Source organism: Psammomys obesus, unplaced genomic scaffold (genome assembly GCF_907164565.1).
Source record: "Psammomys obesus unplaced genomic scaffold, mPsaObe1.curated_primary_1811, whole genome shotgun sequence".
Classification (NCBI taxonomy): Eukaryota; Metazoa; Chordata; class Mammalia; order Rodentia; family Muridae; genus Psammomys; species Psammomys obesus.
The window spans coordinates 16,195,319-16,205,177 of NW_026596079.1; positions in this window are offsets into that span (position 1 = coordinate 16,195,319).

Genomic DNA, 9,859 nt, shown 5'->3' on the forward strand with positions numbered 1-9,859 from the left:
GTGTTTTTTTTTTTTTTTTTTTTTTTTTTTTTTTTTTTTTTTTTGCTAAGCCTGATCTGGATTTGAGGACATTCTTAAGGTCCTCAAATTCAGGACCCTCATTGTAGGAAAAAAATATGACTCCCACAAGTTTGTCATTTGACTCCACACATGCACACAGAATAAATGTAGACACAGATTCCAACTGGGAGGAAAAAACAGTTAAAATGAGGTCTGTAAGATAAGTTGGCGAGTAAAGGTGATTGCTGCCAAGCCTGATAAGGAGAGTTTGATTCTTGAGACCCACATAGTGGAAGGAGAAATCTGACTCTCACAAATTGTCCTCTGTCCTCCACATACATGCCCTGGCATGCACAAGACTGCTTCACCCACATAAAATAAATCAATAAACAATGAAAGAAAGAAAGAAAGAAAGAAAGAAAGAAAGAAAGAAAGAAAGAAAGAAAGAAAGAAAGAAAGAGTTAAGATTGTAAACTTTATGTATTCTGTGTTACCACAATTGACAAAAAAAAAGGGGGCATGGGGCAAGAACAACAAATCCAAAATAGAGATTGCTTGTGCTTTGCCTTGAGGTGTGCTGGAGCTGGAGCTATCATGGGAAAGTAAGAGTCTCAGTCAGGAACATGAGTACATTCTGTACTTTATGAGCTCAGGAAAGAGTTTAGCTCTCCAGTACTTCAAAAGACTGTTGCCCAGGCTTGGTGCCTGGAAATGCTTCTTCAGCTGCAGGGAGAGGTGGAAGGAGAGTCTTTCAGCCATTTTTCATAGATGCCCTCTACCACAGGAAGCTGATTATAGAGCTTTGGTGACATAGTGTTTGTCATACACATAGCACACACACACAGAGGCAGGAGGAGAGAGGAAGAGAGAGAGGGATAGGGAGGGAAGGAGAGAGAGAGAGAAAGAGATCCCTTAAAGTGTGCCTCTAGGGTCAGTGTGTTAATTTTCTGTTTCTGATGTAACAAAGTCCCAGTCTTAGTGGTTTAGAATAATATATGTATATTGTCTTACACTCCTGTGTCAGTGGTCTCAGTTAGATATGTTAGATTCTTCCTTTCTTCCTTTCTTCTCTTTCTTCCCCTTCCTTCCCTCATTTCCTCCCTCTCTCCATTCTTCCTTCCTTTCCTCACTTCCTCCCATCTGTCTGCCTGTCTCTCTTTCTCTCATTCATATCTTTTGAAACAGGATTCCCTAGAGCCCAGGCTGGCCTTGAATTCTCTACCAAACCAGGCTGGTTGTTATCCCTGATCCTCTTGCCTCCAGATTCTAAATATTGGGACTGCATGTATGCAACAACACATTCACTGCAGCTTTGCAGGTTTCTCTGCTCCCAGTTTCCTAAGTCCAAAATCAAGGTCTCAACAGGCTGTGCTGCCTTTCAAGGTCATTGGAGAGGTATCTGTTTATGAGTTCACTCAGGTTGACTGGCAGGTTCAGCCCTTGGTATTTTCTGAACTGGAGTCACTGGTCCTGAGGTGGCTGCTGGCCAGAGCTTATCTGTGGTAATAACAACAACATGAGATTATGCTCCTTATGTTTTCCTTGCTCACTCTCCTCAGCAAGTAGGTAGAGCTGCTGCTTAGTTTTCAAACTTCCATGGCACCTACCTCTTTCCCCTACCTCCATCCCCTGCTTTTTAGTGGAGGTGTTGCTCAGATGACAGGATAGTTTCTCTGGGAACAAGCAATAAATGACCCATAGTATCACAGCAATGCCACGATAGTGTTTGATTGGCCAAGCAAGGGAGGGAGACATGGGAAGACACTCCAAATTCCAGTGCCAAGCTTCTGTTACCACATCTGTAGAATGGAGATCAGAAATAGAACTCATGTCCAAGAATCAGAGATGATTTCTTCCTTCAAAAAGCCACTCACTGAGCACTTACTACTACCCACAGCAGGAGACAGGTCCAAGGCATGTGACAGAAGGCTATACAGTTGCAGAGTCTTGAAAGCCCACTGTGATAGCTCTGGAAGAGTACAAGAGATCACTGCATGGTCTCTGCAGGCAGGATTGCTAGAATAAGCATCTAGCTCTGCTCTTTCACCTTGGCAAAGCCTTCCTCTTTGTATGTCCATTTTCTGTGTGTCAGTGGGCAATGAGAGCAATGCACGTCACTCCTGAGCTGAACTAAATGAGTGAGAAAAGGATGATGCTTTCACTAGTAGAGAGAACGCATGCTCTACAGGATGATATTCCTTTATTAATGGTTTGAACCCGTGCCCAGTTCCAGTGCTAGAACTCCACTGCTGTCTAGGAGCTCTTTGCATTTTCTAAATGCAGTTCATACCCAATAGCGTACTTGTGCGTGCGTGCGTGCGTGTCTGTGTGTGTGCGTGTGTGAAATTGCCCATTATATAATTGGCTTTGGTTTAACAAGCAGACTATGGCAGAGTAATATCCCTGGAAAATCATTCTGTGGGACTTGGAAAACAGGAAACCCACAAAAGAACATTCTAGAGAGATCATGTGAGGAATGTATAACTAATAAAATGTTCAGGTTTTCTTTTTAAGTGATAACCAGCTACCAGTGTCCCAGAGAAGAGCAATGATTTATCCACTGTAAGGAGGGCTGAGCTTCCTTGCTTTCCTACTAGCTGATGCCATTCATGCTACATTGCTCACTTCAATCCAGCATTTGTCAATCTGAATATCCAGTGGAAGCTTTGAAAATGGTATGGAGAATTTATCATGATCTTGGATGGGTGCAGAAAGATGTTTTGTGCTTTGACTAGTCAGAACCATTTAGTTTTTGCTGAACTAAGATCAAGTCTGCTGTGCATGATACACTGTGCGGTCAGAAGGGTGAGGCACATACATTCTTTCAGGAAAAGACCCTTGACTTTGACTCTTCTCGGGTGCCTGCTACTGCCTCAGGCAAATTCCCATTGAGCTTTGCAAATCTCTGCAGTCTGTGAAAGCACTGGGCCCTTTACACCAAAGGCAGTTTTATTCTGTGGAAGAAGACCATAGTGGAACAAAGCCCCAAGGAAACTTACACACACACACATACATACCTAAAAGAGAAAATAAAAACCCAGATCTTACTGTTGCATGTCTCTCAATGTATTTTCCCCAAATAGTAAGGCTGTTATGTAGATAATAGAGCTCATTAGGTGTAAATGACAATTTCTGTCATTCATTCATTCATTCATTCATGCAACATCAGTAACCTAGGTATTTTGCTAAGAAGCAGAGAGAAAAGGTAAGTACAGAACTATTGACTAAGACAGAAACATTTTCATTATTTTCTTAGTGAAAGTTGAGATTTCAAAACAGGTATCCCGAAAAAACAAACAAACAAACAAAAAAACAACCTTATATCTCCATGAACAAACCTGTATTTTTATTAGGAATTGGGCATTGCGTTTGATCCTGTGATCTTCAAAGCTTAAGGAGGGGAGCTATTTGAGTGAAAATAGACCTGTGTACCCATTCAAAGCCACGTTCTAATGGGTTCATTCTAATTCTACAATGCCTTCCACTCCCTGAGATGCACAACACTAATCATCAGGACTCTTGAGCAATGGCACGACACTCACGATTTAAATTTCATTGCAAAAGGTATTCTGTAGACATACGTACGGACGTTTGGTTAATTGAAAATGACTCTGTGGGGATGGGGAAGTGGCTCAGTTGGTAAAGTGCTTGCTGACAAGCATAAGGACCAGAGTTTACATCCACAGCATCCAGGTCTCTGCTAGGTGAGATGGTGCAGGAAATAACACCGGGGAGATGAGACAGGCAGATCTCCAGAGCTTACTGGTCAAGCAACCTAGTCAAAGCAGAAAGCTCCCAGTTTAGTGAGAGACCTTTTCAAAAAGTCAGGTGGAGGCGCGCTGGAGGAAGACAGCTGACATCAGCTTCTGGGATCTACGGACACCTGTACACACGCACCTCCACCAATAAAAACGATTGTGGTGAGCCCAGTGCAATCACTTTCAAAATAGAGAGCTCTCTATCAGGGATCAGAAAGGAAAGGCAGGAAGGGAGCCTTTCTGTTGTTGAGATGTAGGGACCCCTGGGATAAAGACCTGAGAACAGCCTGTGGATGCTGACAGTGGGTCACAGCTGTCAGTCAACATGAACACAGGGACCTCAGCTCTACAATTCAAGAGACTGCATTTTGACAACTGCCTAGGTGAATCTGCATGCACATCCCTTCCCAGAGTCACTGAAAAGGAAATGGGCCAAAGGAGATGGCTTAGGGGATAAAAGTACTTGATTTACAAGCCTAAAAATCTGGATTTGACAATTGGAACCCACATAGAAAACCAGATGCAGTAGCATGTGTCTGCAGTCCCAGGGCCCCTATGATAGCGAGAAGAGAGAGAATTGCCAGGAGCTCTTGGGCCAGGTAGCCTGGAGTAAAAACAAGAAAGACCCCACGTCAAAACACAGTGGAAAGTTACATCCTCTGACTTTCACACATGTGATATGGCAGTACATACTCTCACACACACACAATTAGAAAACAAAAATAGATGTTGAGAGAACCTCATACTCTCTTACAGATTACAGTAAAAATCACCTCCTTCTGATGGAGCCTCATTTACAAAGTGGTTTCACGTAAGACGTATGACTTTTTCTTTTCAGCTTGTGAGAAAGTTTTGTTTCCAATTATAATTTATAAAGTTTTGACCAATATCTTGATACATGCTAACGATAGGATTTGAGCTTATACCATGGCATGTTCATCTCACTCAGACACAGATACCTTAAAATGAGAAGATTGCTCCATGCGGCTACTTTTTAAATCATGTTCTTTTCATTACTCTTAGTATCGTAATCATTGTTGTCACAGTGAACAGTCTTACACCACTTCTTGCTCATGGACTCCAGAAAACTGTCTGAAACAATCTTGTGTTGTACAAAGTCAAAGCATTTATTGAGCAATTTATGTGCCATAGCATTTATGAGCCAACAGGTCAAACAAAATTATAAGTGTCCTCTTGGTCACGTACCACAGAGGATGTGAACTGTGTGTAAAATAGAAGCAGGTTGCTCTTTCTGTAGCTTGTTCACAAAGTGAGGTCATTCACAATCCCTTCCTTGTTTTTGAAAGTTAATTAACTAATTATAGTATTTTCTTTTTCCTTGTTAAAAAAAAAGTTGGAGGAAATATTCATTCAGGCTATACTAGAAAAACAGTTATAATATATTCCAGGCATGGAATTCTACCAGCTTCTTTTTTTTTATTTCCCTTCTCTTTTTTTTCCTTCACTCTGTAGACTTCAGACTCAGAGATCCACCTGCCTCTGCCTCTGGGATTAAAGGAATGTACCATCACTCCTCTTTTGTTTTTCAAATTTCATTTTTTTTGGAATTATATTATAATTATACCATTTTCTCCTTGTTATTCTTCCCATTAATTACCACCTCTTGCTCTTTTTTAAATTCATGGCCTCTTATTCTCTAGTTGTTATACAAAACACACACACACACACACACACACACACAAGTACACATAGAAACCCCTTTACATATCTATCTATGTGTATATATATATATATATATTCCTAAATACATGAATATAACCTACTCAGTCTGTATAATGTTGCTTGTTTGTATATGTTTGTAGGGCTGACTATTTGGATCTTTCAAAGGAGGGAAGCTTTCAAAGGAGGGAAATTTATAGCATCGCATGTAGTTTCCAGCTGTGATGCTATGAACTGCAACAATGATAAACATGCCATGCTAACTACTGGCATGTATATCTTGGTGTCAGTCAATAGCTCTCTAATTAGACTTAAAACCTGATTAACAAATAGAAAATTATACCTGTTCCTGGAAACCAATGCAAAGCTAGTGAAGTCATGGATCTTGGAGGAGAAACTACAACTATCACTTTGCTAAATCAGCCTAATCCTTAAATACATGCTAAATATTTGTCCTTACACTCACAGATAGATGGAGTCTTCTCCTTATGAAGGAATCTTCTTTTTGGAACAGCCAGAGACCAGTAGGGAAAACTACAACTGATCAAAATGCAGAGCTGTGAAGCCCAGCCCTAATTGATCCTTCTACAACACGTTCTGGCACCTAAAAGTCAGGGTTCATTGTGGATGAGGTGGCAGAAAGATTGCAAGAGACAGAGGATTAAGGAGTTTGCCCTAGGAGTGTGTCTTCTAGAAATGTCAGAAGCTACGCACATGAAGCTTCACCAGCATGAACTGAACAAAGAGGACACCGATACATGCTCTCTTGGATACAGAAACACATATTAGCTTCTTAAACCAGAAACGTCCCTTCAACCTCTTCCCGTTCACAAGGCTTTCAGATCAGCAAAGCCTTGATAAGATATTGAGAAAGTCAACGAAATATTCCTTTTTTCCTTCCAAAGTCTTCTTTCTCCTGCTAAGTTTCTGATGAACCTGTCTAGTTGAATTCAAAGGCCGGATGATTCTAAGTCTGCTTCCCTGTTAGCTTTTCCCCTCTGCATTCCCCCGTGTTTTGCCCTTAGAACAAAAGAAAATAAGTGTTGGCATGGATTAAATTTGAAAAATGTTTTTGAGCAAGTGCCCGGTAACATCTATTACAATCCAATAAAACAATTTGGGGTTATTATGACAGGGTCTGAACCAGCATCTCTCAGTGTTGGGTACACTCTGGTACATAACAACTGCCATTATGGAAATAGAAGCATGTGGAGGTGGACATCTCCTCCCCCAAGAACATCCTGCGTGCATCTGAACTCTTTAAAGATGCCTATCTGCAGTTATAGAAGAGCTTGAAAGGGACATTTTGTGATCAGCTTAGCAAGGGTTTTTACAGGCTGTGATTGGGCAGGGCTTGTCCTGAAGCCAGGTCGTCACAGCACACCTACCCTTTCCCCTAGGAAGGCTGAGGGAAACTGTGCTCTGTCCTCCCTCTGCCAGCCATAGTTTCTGCACCATCACTGGACTCACTACTGCATTGCCTGAAGGCCAGGGACACTCCCGCCATTGCAGCCTCCACCACTGCTGCTTTTCAGCCAGATGGGAGGTAAACATGTTCAGTTTTTATTTAGTTAGTGAGAAAAGCGAATGCTAGGGACTCCTGGTCACTGAGGAAACAATGACACATAAAGGAGTGAAAAGAAAGGATTCTTCATGTTGGGTGTGTATGCCATGTGGGAAGCATCCACATTCTAATGGAAAAATGAAGCTATCATGCCTAGTTCCCCTTTACCGAGGACACATTTCAAAAACGCAAAATTCCATCTGCTATGTGTCAACATCGTATACCATACATTGTGTTTATATCAAAGGCAGCTTTGCCATGGTGTGGGCAGAGTTATATTTTTGGAATGTGTTTGAAACCCAGAGCAGCAGGAACAGAGCTCAGCCCTTCAGGCCCAACCCCACCTTCTGCATTTGTGTTCCTCTAACAAATGATCTTTTCAAGTGATTTGATTGACAAGAGGATGGAATGGGGGTTGACAGGAAAGGATAGATGCTCCAGGCTCCAGAATCAACCTAGCTAAGGACCCAAGGCCTTTTGCACATCAGATCAATGTTCTGGGATGGATTCAAATTTGTGATGAGCTTGCCTCAGCAGCTGTGCAAACCCTGTGCCACCTCCAGAGTGTCCATTTGAAGGCTGCTGGCTGAACCTGTTTTGGGTTGTGCTGGGGCAGGAGCCCAGGCTTGAAGGCTCCTTTCAATCCCCACTCGCCAGCTGAGTCGCCCTCTGCTGGCCAGATGGCAAGCTCAGGGAGCCTTGCTCCTAATTGCTTGGCTTCCAGTCCAGGCTAGGAAACATAAAGAGAGACAAAAATTATCTACATACTGTGCACTGCTCTTATTAGTTTCCCACCCTGAACAGCATGTCCAAGATCAATGCCACTCTGCTTTAGTTAATCTAAGGACCAAACATGTTGCATTGACCCAAAAGAAAGGATTTGCGCCCCACTCCCACTTTTCCCAGATTGTTTTCTGGATTCACAAGGCTGCTACTGAGATGGCTGCTATGAGGATCAAGTTGCTGCTTCTAAAGTGTTCCAGCCTTTCCTTAGAGATGGTGACACCAGCCCTGAAAGAGCTTCCTGTCTTGGGAGGGAAACATCACTGAATGACTCTCTTCAGATGAACAGGTTTAGTACAAAAAGGGTATTAAGAGTAGCCATCACAGACACTTGGCATACCAAGCTGATTTCTATGGAGCAGGGGAAAGGTCACTCTGCCTTGAAAGTCCAAGATCAAATGCCGTGCTGATTGACATGAAGCACGGAAGACAGATCAGTATGGATGAGGACAGTTCAGCTGAAGCTTAGTTTGAGAAGATCAAAAAGATTCTACAAAGAGAAGCTTAGGTAAGTGGGCCAGGCCCGTAGGACCACTTCACTTAGAACGGGATTGGGGAGGAGAGCTGCTTGGCCTGGGCACATGGTTTGGAGCCAAGTTGGCTAAGTTTCTCCAAATCCTTTATGCTCTTATCAGTGAACTGTATCAGCCAGTCTACAGTTGACATGCACTAATTGCAAAGTTACGGAGGACCAGTATGAGAGTGACATAATGTGGCAGGGAGACAATGGGGCAGGCCAGACACTGCGTCTCCTCCCCTTGCTCTTTAAAAGCAGAACAGCTTCCTTTAAACGGGCTGGATCTGATGACAGGCTGCTGGGGGAGGCCTTGGGTCTCTTTCTTTCTGCTTTATACATGAGGTGGGTATTTTTGTGATTATTCACAAAAAAAAAAAAAAAAAAAAAAAAAAAACCGCAACCCAGCTATCACCATATTTGGAAGTCACACTGAAGCAAGCCTATTTTGTAGTTTCACCTCATGTACCCTGAGCATGACAGAGAAATTTAGAGCTGAATTTTAAGAGTTATTTTAGGAGTGAAACTCCAGCTTCTGTCTTTTCTGGTTGCAATTTCATCTGCTTTATCCCCCAAATATTTTTATTGGAGAAAGTGCAGTCTGAGAAATTCCTGGCCTCAAAGAGAATAGATATGGTAATATGGAACCATGTTTTATTTTTATTTTTATTTTTAAACACTTCTGAGAAGATAGTTCAAAGCCACTAGCTGTCTGTCTACAGCATACTCACAGTCTTGCTGCATTCCTGGAATTCTCTCAAGAATGCTGAACTTTAGATCCTCCACCAGAAAGCAAAGTGCTCCTATCAGAGCTGACTCTAGGCTCCAAAGAGAAAATCACTTCTGGGGATTAAAAGAACCCCAATTAAGTTTGCATTAGTGAAAGCAATTTAACTTGAGGTCATGTTAAATCAGGCCACCTCCTGCTAAATGAGTGTAATGGAATTCGCTTTGGTAGTTCTTCAGGGCAGGGCTTGGGGTGGAAGCTGAGCCAATGGGGGATGGGTAGGGCACAGAGAGCTGGGAGATCTTCACTGTGGTTCAGTGCATTGAAGTTTTGGTGTGTTCTTGTTGGCATTAAGGCCACGGGTGGTTTGGTGTGTACAGGAAATGTGTTTCTTCACATTTTAAAGATTGGCTCTTCATACAAAGAGCTATTACCATTAACTCAAGATGGTTTTCAATCCCCGGCCCTTATTATTGTTTACTCATTGAAGAAGAGAATGAATGCGCATGGATTATGCAGACTGGAGACCTGAATTTCAACCCAACCTTCATGACATAATAACCTCAGTCGCTATTGCTAAAAAAGGCTTGAATGCTTACCTGCATTAAAGAAAGAGAAAATACTTATATGTACAAACACACACACACACACACACACACACACACACACACACACACACACCTTTGTAGTTTACTCCAAATCTGTGGGGAGAGACTCAGTCTGCCTATGCCTTGCCTACAGTAATTTCACAAGCTTCAGAAAAGATTACACAAAAGCCGGGAAATGCATATGGAAGCAGTCATTTCCTTGGGAAGTGAACATTTTTTCTGTGT